Genomic DNA, 12868 nt, shown 5'->3' on the forward strand with positions numbered 1-12868 from the left:
GGCGCTGCGCACGGTGATGATGTCATTGCTGGCGGCGCAGCGCCACAGGGCGCTAACGGTTTTCGTCGCCGCTAACCTCCTGCTGAATTTTGCGGGAGGCCTTGGTGGTGCTGTGCCCGCTCTTAGGACGCTAACGGGAGGCGCAAAGCAACTGAATTTCTCCCCCTTATATTTAAACAGGTTAACAACTCCAATAATATAGCAGGCAAATTTAGGCCATACTACTCGTTGGGAATTGTCCACTAATATTTCCACATGTAGTTTATACAGTTAACTCACTACCACATTAATTCTAATAAAATATCTTCTGAAATTAAAGCACTGTTCTTCTTTGGATACCTGACAATGGGGCAGATTTTCCTTTTCCTGTGCTTGGGGCTATTGGATCGTCTGTGCAGATTTTTAAAACGTTTTTCAATAGGAAGGATTTGGAAATGAATTACATTTTAAGTGTGTTTTAAATTAAAGTGGCTTCACACAGCTTACAGTCATACACTGCAGCCACTGAGACAAAGAGGAGTTTATATATTAATGACCCAGGCATCGGAGATGTGTTCCACTGTGACCGGGGACAATTATTATCTCATTTCGGAATTCCGGAGCTTGGAACCAGCTGAAAGCACGACCGCCAATGGTGGAGCGATTAAAATCCACTCCTTGAATGTGCAGTTGGTGTGCGATCACAGGCAGCACATCCTGCAGGTCTGTGGCCAGTTTCCTGGCAGTAGTCATGATGCGTTTATCCTGCACCAGTCCTCAATCCTACCCTCTCTTCCACACAGACCATCAGGTGTCAGGCTGGCTGTTTGAGGACCCTAACCACCTGGCTCATGACTCCTAACAGGAACCCACACACAGATGCTGAGAAGCGCCACAGTGAAAGCCATGCCTCCACCAGAGCTCCGATTGAGAGAACGATTGGCATTCTAAAGCAGAATTTCCGCTGTCTGGATGGATCTGAAGGCATCCTTCAGTGCAGGCCCGAGAGAGTCTCCAGATTTGTGGTGGTAAGCTGTATGCTACATATCTTCGCCCTGGGGGGGATGACCTAGGGCTAAAAAATGTCAGTGGGGGCATGATTTGACCAAGGGCCTGAGAAGTACCCTCAGTGCAGGGCAGTTATTGTTCTGAGTAGTGGTGGGAGGGAACAATGTGGATACTAGGGGCACAAATAGAATCATAGAAAGATACAGCACAGAGGAAGACCATTCGGTCCATCGTGCCTGTGCCAGCTCTTTGGTAAAGCTATACAATTAATCCCACTCACCTGCTCTTTCCCCATAGCCCTGTCATTTTTTCCCCTTCAAGTATTTATCCAATTCTCTTTTGAATCTGCTTCCACCACCCTATCAGGCAGTGCATTCCAGATCACAACTCGCTGTATAGATAAAATGTTTCCTCATGTCACCTCTGGTTCTTTTGCCAATCACCTTAAATCTGTGTCCTCTGGATACAGACCCTTCTGCCACTGGAAACAGCTCTTTTTTTGAACACTTCTCTGCCCTAAGGAAAACAACTCCAGCTTCTCCAGTCTCTCCACATAACTGAAGTCCCTCATCTCTGGCGCCATTCTAGTAAATCTCTTCTGCACCCTCTCCAAGACCTTGACATCCTTCCTAAAGTGTTGGGCTGATACTTGAACACAATACTCCAGCTGAGGCCTACCAGTGGTTTATAAAGGATCAGCATAACCCATAAATGATATTCAGCTTCTCAGGTAGGGGGGTAGGGTTGGGGGGGGGGGGGTTGAATTCAGGGCTGGTTGCTCAGGGGAAAAAGCTTCAATGTTAAAAAACAAGGTGCTACAAATTTCTAAAACTGTTATTACAAAGTCTAAAAAGCTCACTTTCCACAAAGATAGTTGCTGGGGTTGTTTACGAGGCCAGGAATTGCTCAGCAGAACCAAAGTATGGAGCTGCAACATCACAGGCTGTCACATGAATGGGAAAATCCGATTAAAATATGACAATAGGGTCATCAGATGTGCATTGAAACCATTAATTAACATTGTTGGCATAGGACTTTTGAATGGAAAGATGGCAGGACATGCCCGTTTTAATGATATATAGATAGTAAAACCACCATTGTTAATCTTAGTAGGTGAATGGGAAAGCAATGGACACATTTGGGATATTGATGCAAAGTCTGGTGAACCACAAGGACAACACCCACTATAACCACAACAACAACAACAACAACTTGTATTTATATAGCTCCTTTAACGTACTAAAATGTCCCAAGGCGCTGCACAGGAGTATTTTAAGACAAAAAATTTGACACCGAGTCACATAAGAACAAATTAGGGCAGGTGACCAAAAGCTTGGTTAAAGAGGTAGGTTTTAAGGAGCGTCTTAAAGGAGGAAAGAGAGGTAGAGAGGTTTAGGCAGGGAATTCCAGAGCTTTAGGCCTCGGCAACAGAAAGCATGGCCACCAATGGTTGAGCGATTATAATCAGGGATGCTCAAGAGGGCAGAATTAGAGGAACGCAGATATCTCGGGGGTGGGGGGGGTGGTTGTGGGGCTGAAGGAGATTACAGAGATAGGGAGGGGCGAGGCCATGGAGAGATTTGAAAACAAGGATGAGAATTTTGAAATTGAGGCATTGCTTAACCGGGAGCCAATGTAGGTCAGCGAGCACAGGGGAGATGGGCGAATAGGACTTGGTGCGAGTTAGGACACTGGCAGCCGAGTTTTGGCTGACCTCAAGTTTATGTAGGGTGGAATATGGGAGGCCAGCTAGGAGTGGGTTGGAATAGTCAAGTCTAGAGGTAACAAAGGCATGGATGAGGGTTTCAGCAGCGGATGAGCTGAGGCAAGGGCGGAGACGGGCAATGTTACGGAAGTGGAAATAGGTGGTCTTTGTTATGCTGCGGATATGTGGTCAGAAGCTCATTTCAGGGTCAAATATGACACCAAGGTTGCGAACAGTGTGGTTCAGTCTCAGACAGATGTTAGGGAGAGGGATGGGGTCAGTGGCTAGGGAACGGAGTTTGTGGCGGGGACCGAAAAGAATGGCTTCGGTCTTCCCAATATTTAATTGGAGAAAAACTATGGAACATGGAGAGAACTGTGCTGCCAACTCTAGGGACACACCCATCAGGACCAAACCATAGCAATACCTCCTTAGGTCTGTTTCATCAGGCTCTGCCTTGAGGCCAGGTCAATTGAAAGTTTCAAGACTGAGATCAATAGTTATTTGTTAGGTAAGGATATTAAGGGATATGGAACCAAGGTGGGTAAATGGAGTTGAGATACAGATCAGCCAGAATCTAATTGAATGGTGGAGCAGGCTTGAGGGGCTGAATGGCCTCCTCCTATTCCTATGTTCTTAAATGTGGTTCAAGGCACAACATACACATCCTTTGTTATCACATTCCAGCATTTTTGCTAATCCCTAATACATCCCATCATAATATCTTCATTAAATTCTCTGTTTGCACATAGCTCAACCTTATAGACATTCATGTTCACAAACCTAGATTCTAGGTGGGAGGAAATAACTTCCACCTTCATACATACGAACATACGAATTAGCAGCAGGAGTAGGCCACTCGGTCCCTCGACCCTGCTCCGTCATTCAATAAGATCATGGCTGATCTGATTACTCCACATTTCCGCCTACCCCCGATAACCTTTCACCCCCTTGCTTATCAAGATTCTATCTACCTCTGCCTTAAAAATATTCAAATATTCTGCTTCCACCGCCCTCTGAAGAAGAGAGTTCCAAAGACTCACGACCCTCTGTGAGAAAAAAATTCTCCTCATCTCTGTTTTAAACAGTGACCCCTAGTTCTAGATTCTCCCACAAGAGGAAACATCCTCTCCACATCCACCCCTCAGGATCTTACATATTATTATATGTTTCAATCAGACTGGGCAAGTGGGAACACCACTACCTGACCATACATAATTAAAGCACCCTCTCACACTCAGTTGCACATGCTCACTGTGACTTTGACTTTCTCATAGCCATAGCCCTTAACTCGCAGAAATCCATAGATGCTTTAGAATACACAGTAAGAATCCACAGTCTGCGGGGTAAGAAGTCATTTAGCCCATCTCACAGACTTTTAACATGTTGAATTATTACATGATGGGTAAATGGAGTTAAGATACAGAGCAGCCATGATCTAACTGAATGGCGGAACAGGCTCGAGGACCTGAAAGGCCTACTCCTGTTCCTATGTTACCGTATTTACTTTGTACCCAGTCCTTTAAGAAAAGGCGGTGTACAGTTAATGTGAGCAGAATGTGTTTTGTAACTGTCGCTAGAACTTCTTTTTGTTTCATTCTGTTAAGGTTATAAATAATACCCTGACAAATATGTTGGAAGAACAGCCTGGTGCGAGTACTAATTGCACTGTGGACGCAATGAAATGCACCGAATAATTAATTCCAAGGCCAGGTGTTTCAAAGAATTAGCTTTCGTTACACACAGAAACATATGTAAAGAATCCCCTGCTAAAATCCTAAATTCAGCAATAGATTGATCACGAACTAGAATGTCAACCACTAACGCAACTCTGTGCCCTCATTATCCAGGCTACAACATCAAACTAATCCGACCAAAAATCACAGAAGGCTTATAACATAACATCATAACTAGTACCACTGTGCAACTGGAACAGGAAATGTGTCTAACATGGTCAAAAACTTAATTAACTAAATAAACACCCATACTGAGTACAGGATATGTAAAAATATAAACACTTTAAACCCTGCGGGAAGAAATAGAATGAGACCTTGACCTCTATATAAACTGGGACAAGTTCAATTATAACTGTAATATGGAAATCATAAAAAGCTCCTTAAAAGCATTTTTCTCAGTAAGAGGAAAAAAATGTCAAAATGTCAAATATCTTTAAAATTTAAATAAATGTAGGTATTTTCCATGTTCCTTAATAGTAGTTATTCAACTTAGATAAGATAATATTTCTTGGCGCTGAAATAGTGTTTGGGTTGAAATTGGTACACGATGTGCCCGTTTTTCATAACAGATTTTAAGCACACCAATTTAGCATTGGTCCAATCTATGCAAGCATTGGTCCCACTGCTAAATCTGTTGAGTCCTTTTGTCAGGCGTCCAGGCAAACGCCTAAAACAGGAGTTAGGACCCTTAAATATGCCAATTATGGGCTTAACGCCTGTTGAAGGACGCCTTGGTGAAATTAGGGCCTGATGAGCAAGGCTGATGTCGGGCCTGCTCCACCCAGTCTTCCTCAGTGGCCCCGGCAGCCGGCAACTACAGGTAAATTTACATTTCTTTTCAACAAAAACAGAAAATGCTGGAAATACACCGCACTTTAATCAGCTTGGTAAGGAGAAAAGATAAATGAATGTGTTGCATGTAACTCTTCTTCTGACTTTCCCTTCATCAAGCTGAGAGATTTCAGCGCTGGAGAATAAAACGTGCTTTACATTTTTGGAGCATTGATTTTGTTTATTCATTCATGGGATGTCGGCGTCGCTGGCATTTATTGCCCATCCTTGAGAAGGTGGTGGTGAGCTGCCTTCTTGAACCACTGCAGACCATGATATTTCTTTGTAGAGGTTCGATACAACTGAGTGGCTTGCTAGGCCAGTGGGCACTTAATAGTCGTCAACAACATTGCTGTGGGTCGGGAGTCACATATAGGCCAGGCCAGGTAAGGATGACAGATTTCCTTTCCTAAAGGACATTAGTGAACCAGATGGGTTTTTATGACAATCTGGTAGTTTCATGGTCACCATTACTGAAACTAGCTTTTTAATTCCATTTTTATTGTAGCCAGCATTAAGTACTCACAGGTCAGCTATTCATGAACCAGGAGTAAAGTTCCTTCTACTGTGGCCCAGCAGTGTGCCTTAATCTCAATCTCAAATGACACAATGTCCCAGTGGAATGTTCTCTATTTCCTACATCACTTATCTTTGTTATGGCCTCTCATTTTGTGAGGTTATCAAGTTAACTGAGTTTGTGTCATTTCGTGGACTGTTTTTGTTGTAGTTGGCCAAGAGGATACTTTCATCCCATCAGCCTGGCTTAGATTCAAGTCTCGAACCCAAAAGAGTTCAGAGATTATGAAGGTTATGATTCAGGCTTCTTTTCAACATTTTAGATTTTATCTGTACAGAAAGGTAATTTTCCTAGCAGATCAAGTTTCCTATGAAATGAAACTTGCACCCTGATGCATGTATGAATGGGATAGCATTCCACAGGACTAGAAACATAGAAGATAGGAGCAGGAGTAGGCCATTCGGCCCCTCAAGCCTGCTCCGCCATTCAATGAGATCATGGCTGATCATCCAAATTCAGTACCCGGTCCCTGCCTTCTACCCATATCCCTTGATCCCTTTAGTCTTAAGAAATATATCTAACTCCTTCTTGAATATATTTAATGAATTGGCCTCAACTGCCTTCTGTGGTAGAGAATTCCACAGGTTCACCACCCTCTGGGTGAAGAAATTCCTCCTCATCTCTGTCCTAAATGGCCTACCCCTTATCTTTAGACTGTGATCCCTGGTTCTGGACTCCCCCACCATCAGGAACATCCTTCCTGCATCTAGTCTGTCTAGTCCTGTTAGAATTTTATAAGACTAACAACTACCCTTTAATTACAGTATCATAACAACAACTAGAACAACATCAACAAGAACAACAACATGCATTTACATAGCACCTTTAATACAGGAAAATGTCTCAATGTGCTTCATGGAAGCATAAGGAAACATGTACGTGGAGCCAAAGAAGAGGATTTTAATGGGGCTGACTAAAAACTTGGTCAAAGAAAAGGGTTTTAAGGAGGGTCGTAAAGAAGGAGAGGGAGGTGGAGAGATGAAGGGCTTTAGCGAGGTATTTCCAGTGTGGACTAGATGGTTGAAGGCAGGACCACCAATAGTGTGCTGAAGGGAGACAAAGGAGCTGGAATCAGAGGAATGGGAGTGCTGGAGAAGTTTAGAGAGATAGCGAGGGGTGAGGCCACGGTGAGAGTTAAACACAAGGAAAATAATTTTCCATTTGAGAAGGAGCATATTAAAGTATCGCTGACCATGTTCAGTAATTGAGATATAGTAGATGCTAATGCAGCACTTGGTGTTGATTGGGCCACTGTATTGTAAACAATGGGACAGAACTTTTTGTGGAGGAGTTGAATTAGACACTTAGGTCAATGGCTTGTCAATCAGTGACCATTATAATACAAATCTTCCTGCCTACAACTCACCTTCATTTGTTTCTTTCTGATCCAAATCCAGGAGTGCCATTGCATTCCCCAAAGAGGTTCCCATGCTGACCAATTTGCTTACTGCAATTGAAATAAGCAGCTGTCAACAAGACTATTATAGGAAAAGCAATGGCGAAAACCTTTTGCAGCAAACAGTACAACACTCAAAATGCAGATCAGAGTATCCAATAAACCAGACCAAAAAAAAAATCAAAATTTGCAACCAACAATAACAGGTCCGACACACTTATAAGAAGCCAACTGCCAAAAAAACAGGATTTCAAATCTCTGCAGTGGTTGTTTTATACGAATGGAGCTTTAACTTGAAGAAATTTGCAGTTTTGGTATGGAATATTTATGTGGAATTGGTTCACATTATGAGTACAGTAAAACCCTCGAACACTGCGCAGGAAGCCTTGAAAAAGTAATAAAAATGCAGATTGCAGAATTGTGCTCCCCAGCCTTTGGTGAGCCAGCCTACTTGCTGAATACTGTGACTTGTGTTTCCAGAGTTTAGATGAGAAAGTTAAACCGAGGCCTCGTCTGCTGTCTCATAAAAGATCCCAGGGCACTTTTCCAAGAAGAGCAAGGGAGTTTTCCTGGTGTCCTGCCATCATTTCTCTTTCAACAGACACTACCAAAAACAGATTATCTGGTCATTTCTTATTGCTGTTTGTGGGACCTTGCTGTGAGCAAATTAGCTGCTGCGTTTCCCGACATTAAAGTGGCTACACTTCAGAAGTACTTCATTGGATGTGAAGCACCTTGGGATGTTCCAATGTTGTGAGAGGTGCTATATAAATGCTATATAAATGTTCTTTCTTCGCACGTGCACTCTCAGAGCCTGTCCTAGGATCCTAAATGTTATATAGGGAGGTATCAGCATGCTTATTACTCTCTCAGCCTTCTCTTGTTACCATATCTATAAGCTTTGGGAAAGCAATTAGGGGCAGTTTAGGAGTGAATATTTTATGCAGAACTCCCCTAATGATTCTCTTCTGCAACATCAAGAATATAAATACTGGACTTTGGGGAGTTTTCCTGTTTATGATATTACTGCTGTCACAAAATACTTCTAATTGGTAGTGTTAAAAACTGGTAACAAAGGCCATGTTTAGAGTTAGGAACATAGGAACATAGGAACAGGAGTAGGCCATTCAGCTCCTCGAGCCTGCTCCGCCATTCAATGAGATCATGGCTGATCTGTGACCTAACTCTATATACCCGCCTTTGGCCCATATCCCTCAATACCTTTGGCTAACAGAAAACTACCAATCTCAGATTTAAAATTAACAATTGATCTAGCACCAATTGCCGTTTGCGGTAGAGAGTTCTTCGTGTGTAGAAGTGTTTCCTAATTTCACTTCTGAAAGGTCTGGCTCTAATTTTTAAACTATGCCCCCCTAGTCCTCCAATCCCCAACCAGTGGAAACAGTTTCTTTCTGAGAGAGTTGGTGAATTGCAGTTTCACACTAATGCGAAAATTCTTGGGGAAATCCGGAGTTTGATTCCAATCTGACTCCAGAGTGAATCGAAGTAAAAACTTCTGGAGGAGCCTTTAGACTTAAATTAAATGGTCTTAGAATTGGTGCCAAGCAAAATGACTTTGCAGTGTGCTACAGTGTTAATTCAGCAAAGAAACATTTATATATATATAGACATCTGTTTTATAACATTTAGGATTATGCAACTATTTAGTAGAGTGCACCTTCTCTTTGTAAATGATGTTTTTGAATCTGACAGACACTAAAGATTCCTGCTTTATTTGGTTGAAATGAGGTCAATTTTCAATTTCTGAGAATCTTGTTCAGAGTTCAAACAGAATCCAGCCTCTGGGACCTATTGACAAAGATCCCTAGGTAAATTCTTGGTTGCGTAAATATACTGGGCATAGACCATACATAGGTACATACCAGAGGCACAGATTTATGTAAGAACATTTTATACTTAGACCCTGACATTTTTTTTAATGAGATTTTGTCCATTTTTTATATACTTGGTCATATCGGTGCTGTGCACGCCTTGTACAATATGTATTGGTTCAGACAAATAATATTGTGCTTCACAGCAACTGCTCTCCTGAACATTACAGCTTGAGCAAATTGTGTCTTGGAAAGTGTTAAGCTGCTCTTGGTTTATAATTCTTGCTTTCCTTCTCTTGGTGCAAACCAGATACAGAAATTTATCCGATCGAATCCAGGAACAGAACCAGCCCAAAAATACCCTTCAAATTGCTCCCTTCAATCAGAGGCTTTACTGATTGTTGTAAAATCTGCTGCTTTGGAGATAAGCTGGTTCTTTGCAAATAGCATTGCTCTCTGACATTTCTTATAATGAGTCAGAGATAATCTGTGTTACAAAATTGGGCTCAGTAAATGCCAACCAGACTTTGTAATCACAGCACAGCCATATATTCATGACCCCTCTCTGTGACACCACTTGAGAAGGTCTCTCTACCTTTCCTTTTCCCTAAAATGGTCTGTCTTTCCCACCTCTCTCTCTCCCCTTCCCCACTGCAGTTGTTTCTGTATCACTATGATTGAGGCCATCCGTTCAGCTGCCGCTGCCTCTTCTCTCCCTATCCCTAGCCCACCAAGCCAAACTTCCCCTAAGATTCCCCCCTGCACTAGCTCTGAACTCGCATCTTTCTCCAGTTTCTCTCCTATCTCCCCTCATGCCCTCTCTGAACGCATCTTGCCCATGAGACCCACCTCCTGCTCCCTCGACCCTGTTCCCACCAAACTGCTGACCACACAACTTCCAATCCTGGCTCCCATGTTAGCTGATATTATTAATGGTGCCCTCTCCTCAAATATTGTCCCCCTCCCCTACAAATCTGCCGTCATCACGCCCCCTCCTCAAAAGTCCCACCCTAGATCCCTCTATCCTTGTAAATGACTGCCCCATTTCCAACATTCCTTTCCTCTCCAGTGTCCTTGAGTATGTTATTGCCTCTCAAATCAGAACTCATTTTTCCCGCAACTCCATGTTTGAACCCCTTCAATCAGGTTCCCGCCTCTGCCACAGCTCTGAAACGGGCCATATCAAAGTCACAAATTACAGCCTATGTGACTGCGACCATGGTAAACTAGCCCTCCTCTTCCTTCTTAACTTGTCCACGGCCTTTGACATGATTGACCACACCATCCTCCTCCAATACCTCTCCTCCATTGCCCAGCTGGGTGGGACTGGTTCCATTCCTATCTCTCCAGTTGTAGCCAGAGAATAACACGCAATGGCTTCTCTTCCTGCTCCCGCACCGTTACCTCTGGAGTCCCCCAACCATCTATCTTTGGCCCTCCTTCTATTTCTCAACTACACGCTGCCCCTTGGCGACATCATCGGAAAACACAATGCCAGGTTCCACATGTATGCTGACAACACCCAGCTCTACCGCACCACCACCTCTCTTAACCCCTCCACTGCCTCTGATTTATCACTCTGCTTGTCCGACATCCAGTATTGGATGAGACAGAAATTTCCTCCAACTAAATATTAGGAAGTCCAAAGCCATTGGGCTGGATTTTGATTCTGGAGGCGTGTAGGAGGCGGGACTACAACTTTCGGGGTAATAGTCCCGCCTCCATTGAGTTGTGGCCAACCCACGTGATTTTCACTTGATTGACCTTGTTGAGCCCGCCCAGCGGGCTCAGCAGGCCAAATAAGAGCCAGCCGGCAACAGGTGACATCTCAGATTGACATTTCATCTGTCAAGAGCTTCTGACAGATGAAATGTCAGTGTTTGACAGCTCTTTGAAGCTGTCGAACACTGACAATCTGTACACTAAGTTAATTCCTTCCTCTCAGGCTGATTTAGAGATCTCTCCAGAACAGAAAGCTGAATGCTGCAGCTTTTGACAGCTCGTGGCCATTCTGCTTTCTGTGCCGGTGAGATGAGGGACTCCCGAGGCCTGAAGGAAGGAAGGCTGTAAAGGTAAGTAAAACTTCTTTAAACACTTCACACACACCAAACACACTTACCTCTGAACTCATGCACCCATCACTCACCTGAACACCGGACATCTCGAACCCTACAAGTCCTTCAGCCCGACGGCCCACCTCGCTAACCTGGCGTGGTTTGGAGCCGTCGGGAATCCCACACTTCAGGAATAAAAATAGGGATTAGGCTAAAAACTGCCTGTTAACTACCTGTTAACAGGCAGTTAATTGGCACTAATCCTCTTCCTGCCTCGGGGAGGTGGGTCCCAGCACAGGTCGGGTATCCGCCTCCTTTGAAACTGGCATGGTGGCAGGTTGGGGGCGGGATGGGTTCGATCCTCCCGATTTTGAGATTTTAACCCCCCATATGCCTCCAATCCCGCCTCCATGGGCCAATGAAAATCCTGCCCATTGTCTTCGTTCCCCGTCACAAACTCCATTCCCTAGCCCGTAACTCCAAGGCAAGGGAATACACAATGAGTGGTAGGACCCTAGGAAGTACAGAGGGTCAGAGGGACCTTGGTGTACATGTACATAGATCTCTGAAGGCAGCGGAACAGGTAGATAAGGTGGTTAAAAAGGCATATGGGATACTTGCCTTCATTAGCCGAGGCATAGAATATAAGAGCAGGGAGGTTATGATGGAGCTGTACAAAACGCTGGTGAGGCCACAGCTGGAGTACTGTGTGCAGTTCTGGTCGCCTCACTATAGGAAGGATGTGATTGCTTTGGAGAGGGTGCAGAGAAGATTCACCAGGATGTTACCTGGGATGGAGCGCCTCAGCTATGAAGAAAGACTAAACAGGCTGGGGTTGTTTTCCTTGGAGCAAAGAAGGCTGAGGGGGGACCTGATTGAGGTGTACAAAATGATGAGGGGCATAGATAGGGTAGATAAAGAGGAACTTTTCCCCTTAGTAGGGGGGTCAATAACAAGGGGGCATAGATTCAGGGTAAGGGGCAGGAGATTTAGAGGGGATTTGAGGAGGAACTTTTTCACCCAGAGGGTGGTTGGAATCTGGAACTCACTGCCTGAAAGGGTGGTAGAGGCAGGAACCCTCACAACATTCAAGAAGCATTTGGATGAGCACTTGAAATGCCATTGCATACAAGGCTATGGACCAAATGCTGGAAAATGGGATTAGACAGGACAGGGGTGGATGGGCGGCGCGGACACGATGGGCCGAAGGGCCTCTTTCTGTGCTGTAAAACTCTATGACTCTATGACTCTATGACTCTCCCTGGCCACTGTCTGAGACGGAACCAGACCAATCGCAACCTTGGTGTCCTATTTGACACTGAGATGAGCTTCCGAGCCCATATCTTCTCCATCACCAAGATCGCCTACTTCCACCTCCATAACATCGCCCGTCTCCACTCCTGCCTCAGTACTGCTGAAACCATCATCCATGCCGGCCTCCCACCTTGCACCCTCTTTAAACTTGCGCTCATTCAAAACTCTGCTGCCCGTATCCTAACTCGCACCAAGTCCCATTCACACATCAGCCCTGTGCTCGCTGACCTACATTGGATCCCGGCCTGGCAATGTCTCAATTTTAAAATTCTCATCCTTGTTTTCAAATCCCTCCATGGCATCACCCCTCCTTTTCTCTGTTACCTCCTCCAGCCCTATAACCCTCTGAGATCTTTGCACCCCTCCATTTCTGGCCTCTTGCGCATCTTCGATTTTCATCGCTCCATCCTTGGTGACCGTGCCTTCAGCTGCAGGG

The sequence above is a fragment of the Somniosus microcephalus genome, chromosome 13 (genome assembly GCF_052327205.1).
Source record: "Somniosus microcephalus isolate GS21.2 chromosome 13, FLI_Smic_1.0, whole genome shotgun sequence".
Taxonomy (NCBI): Eukaryota; Metazoa; Chordata; class Chondrichthyes; order Squaliformes; family Somniosidae; genus Somniosus; species Somniosus microcephalus.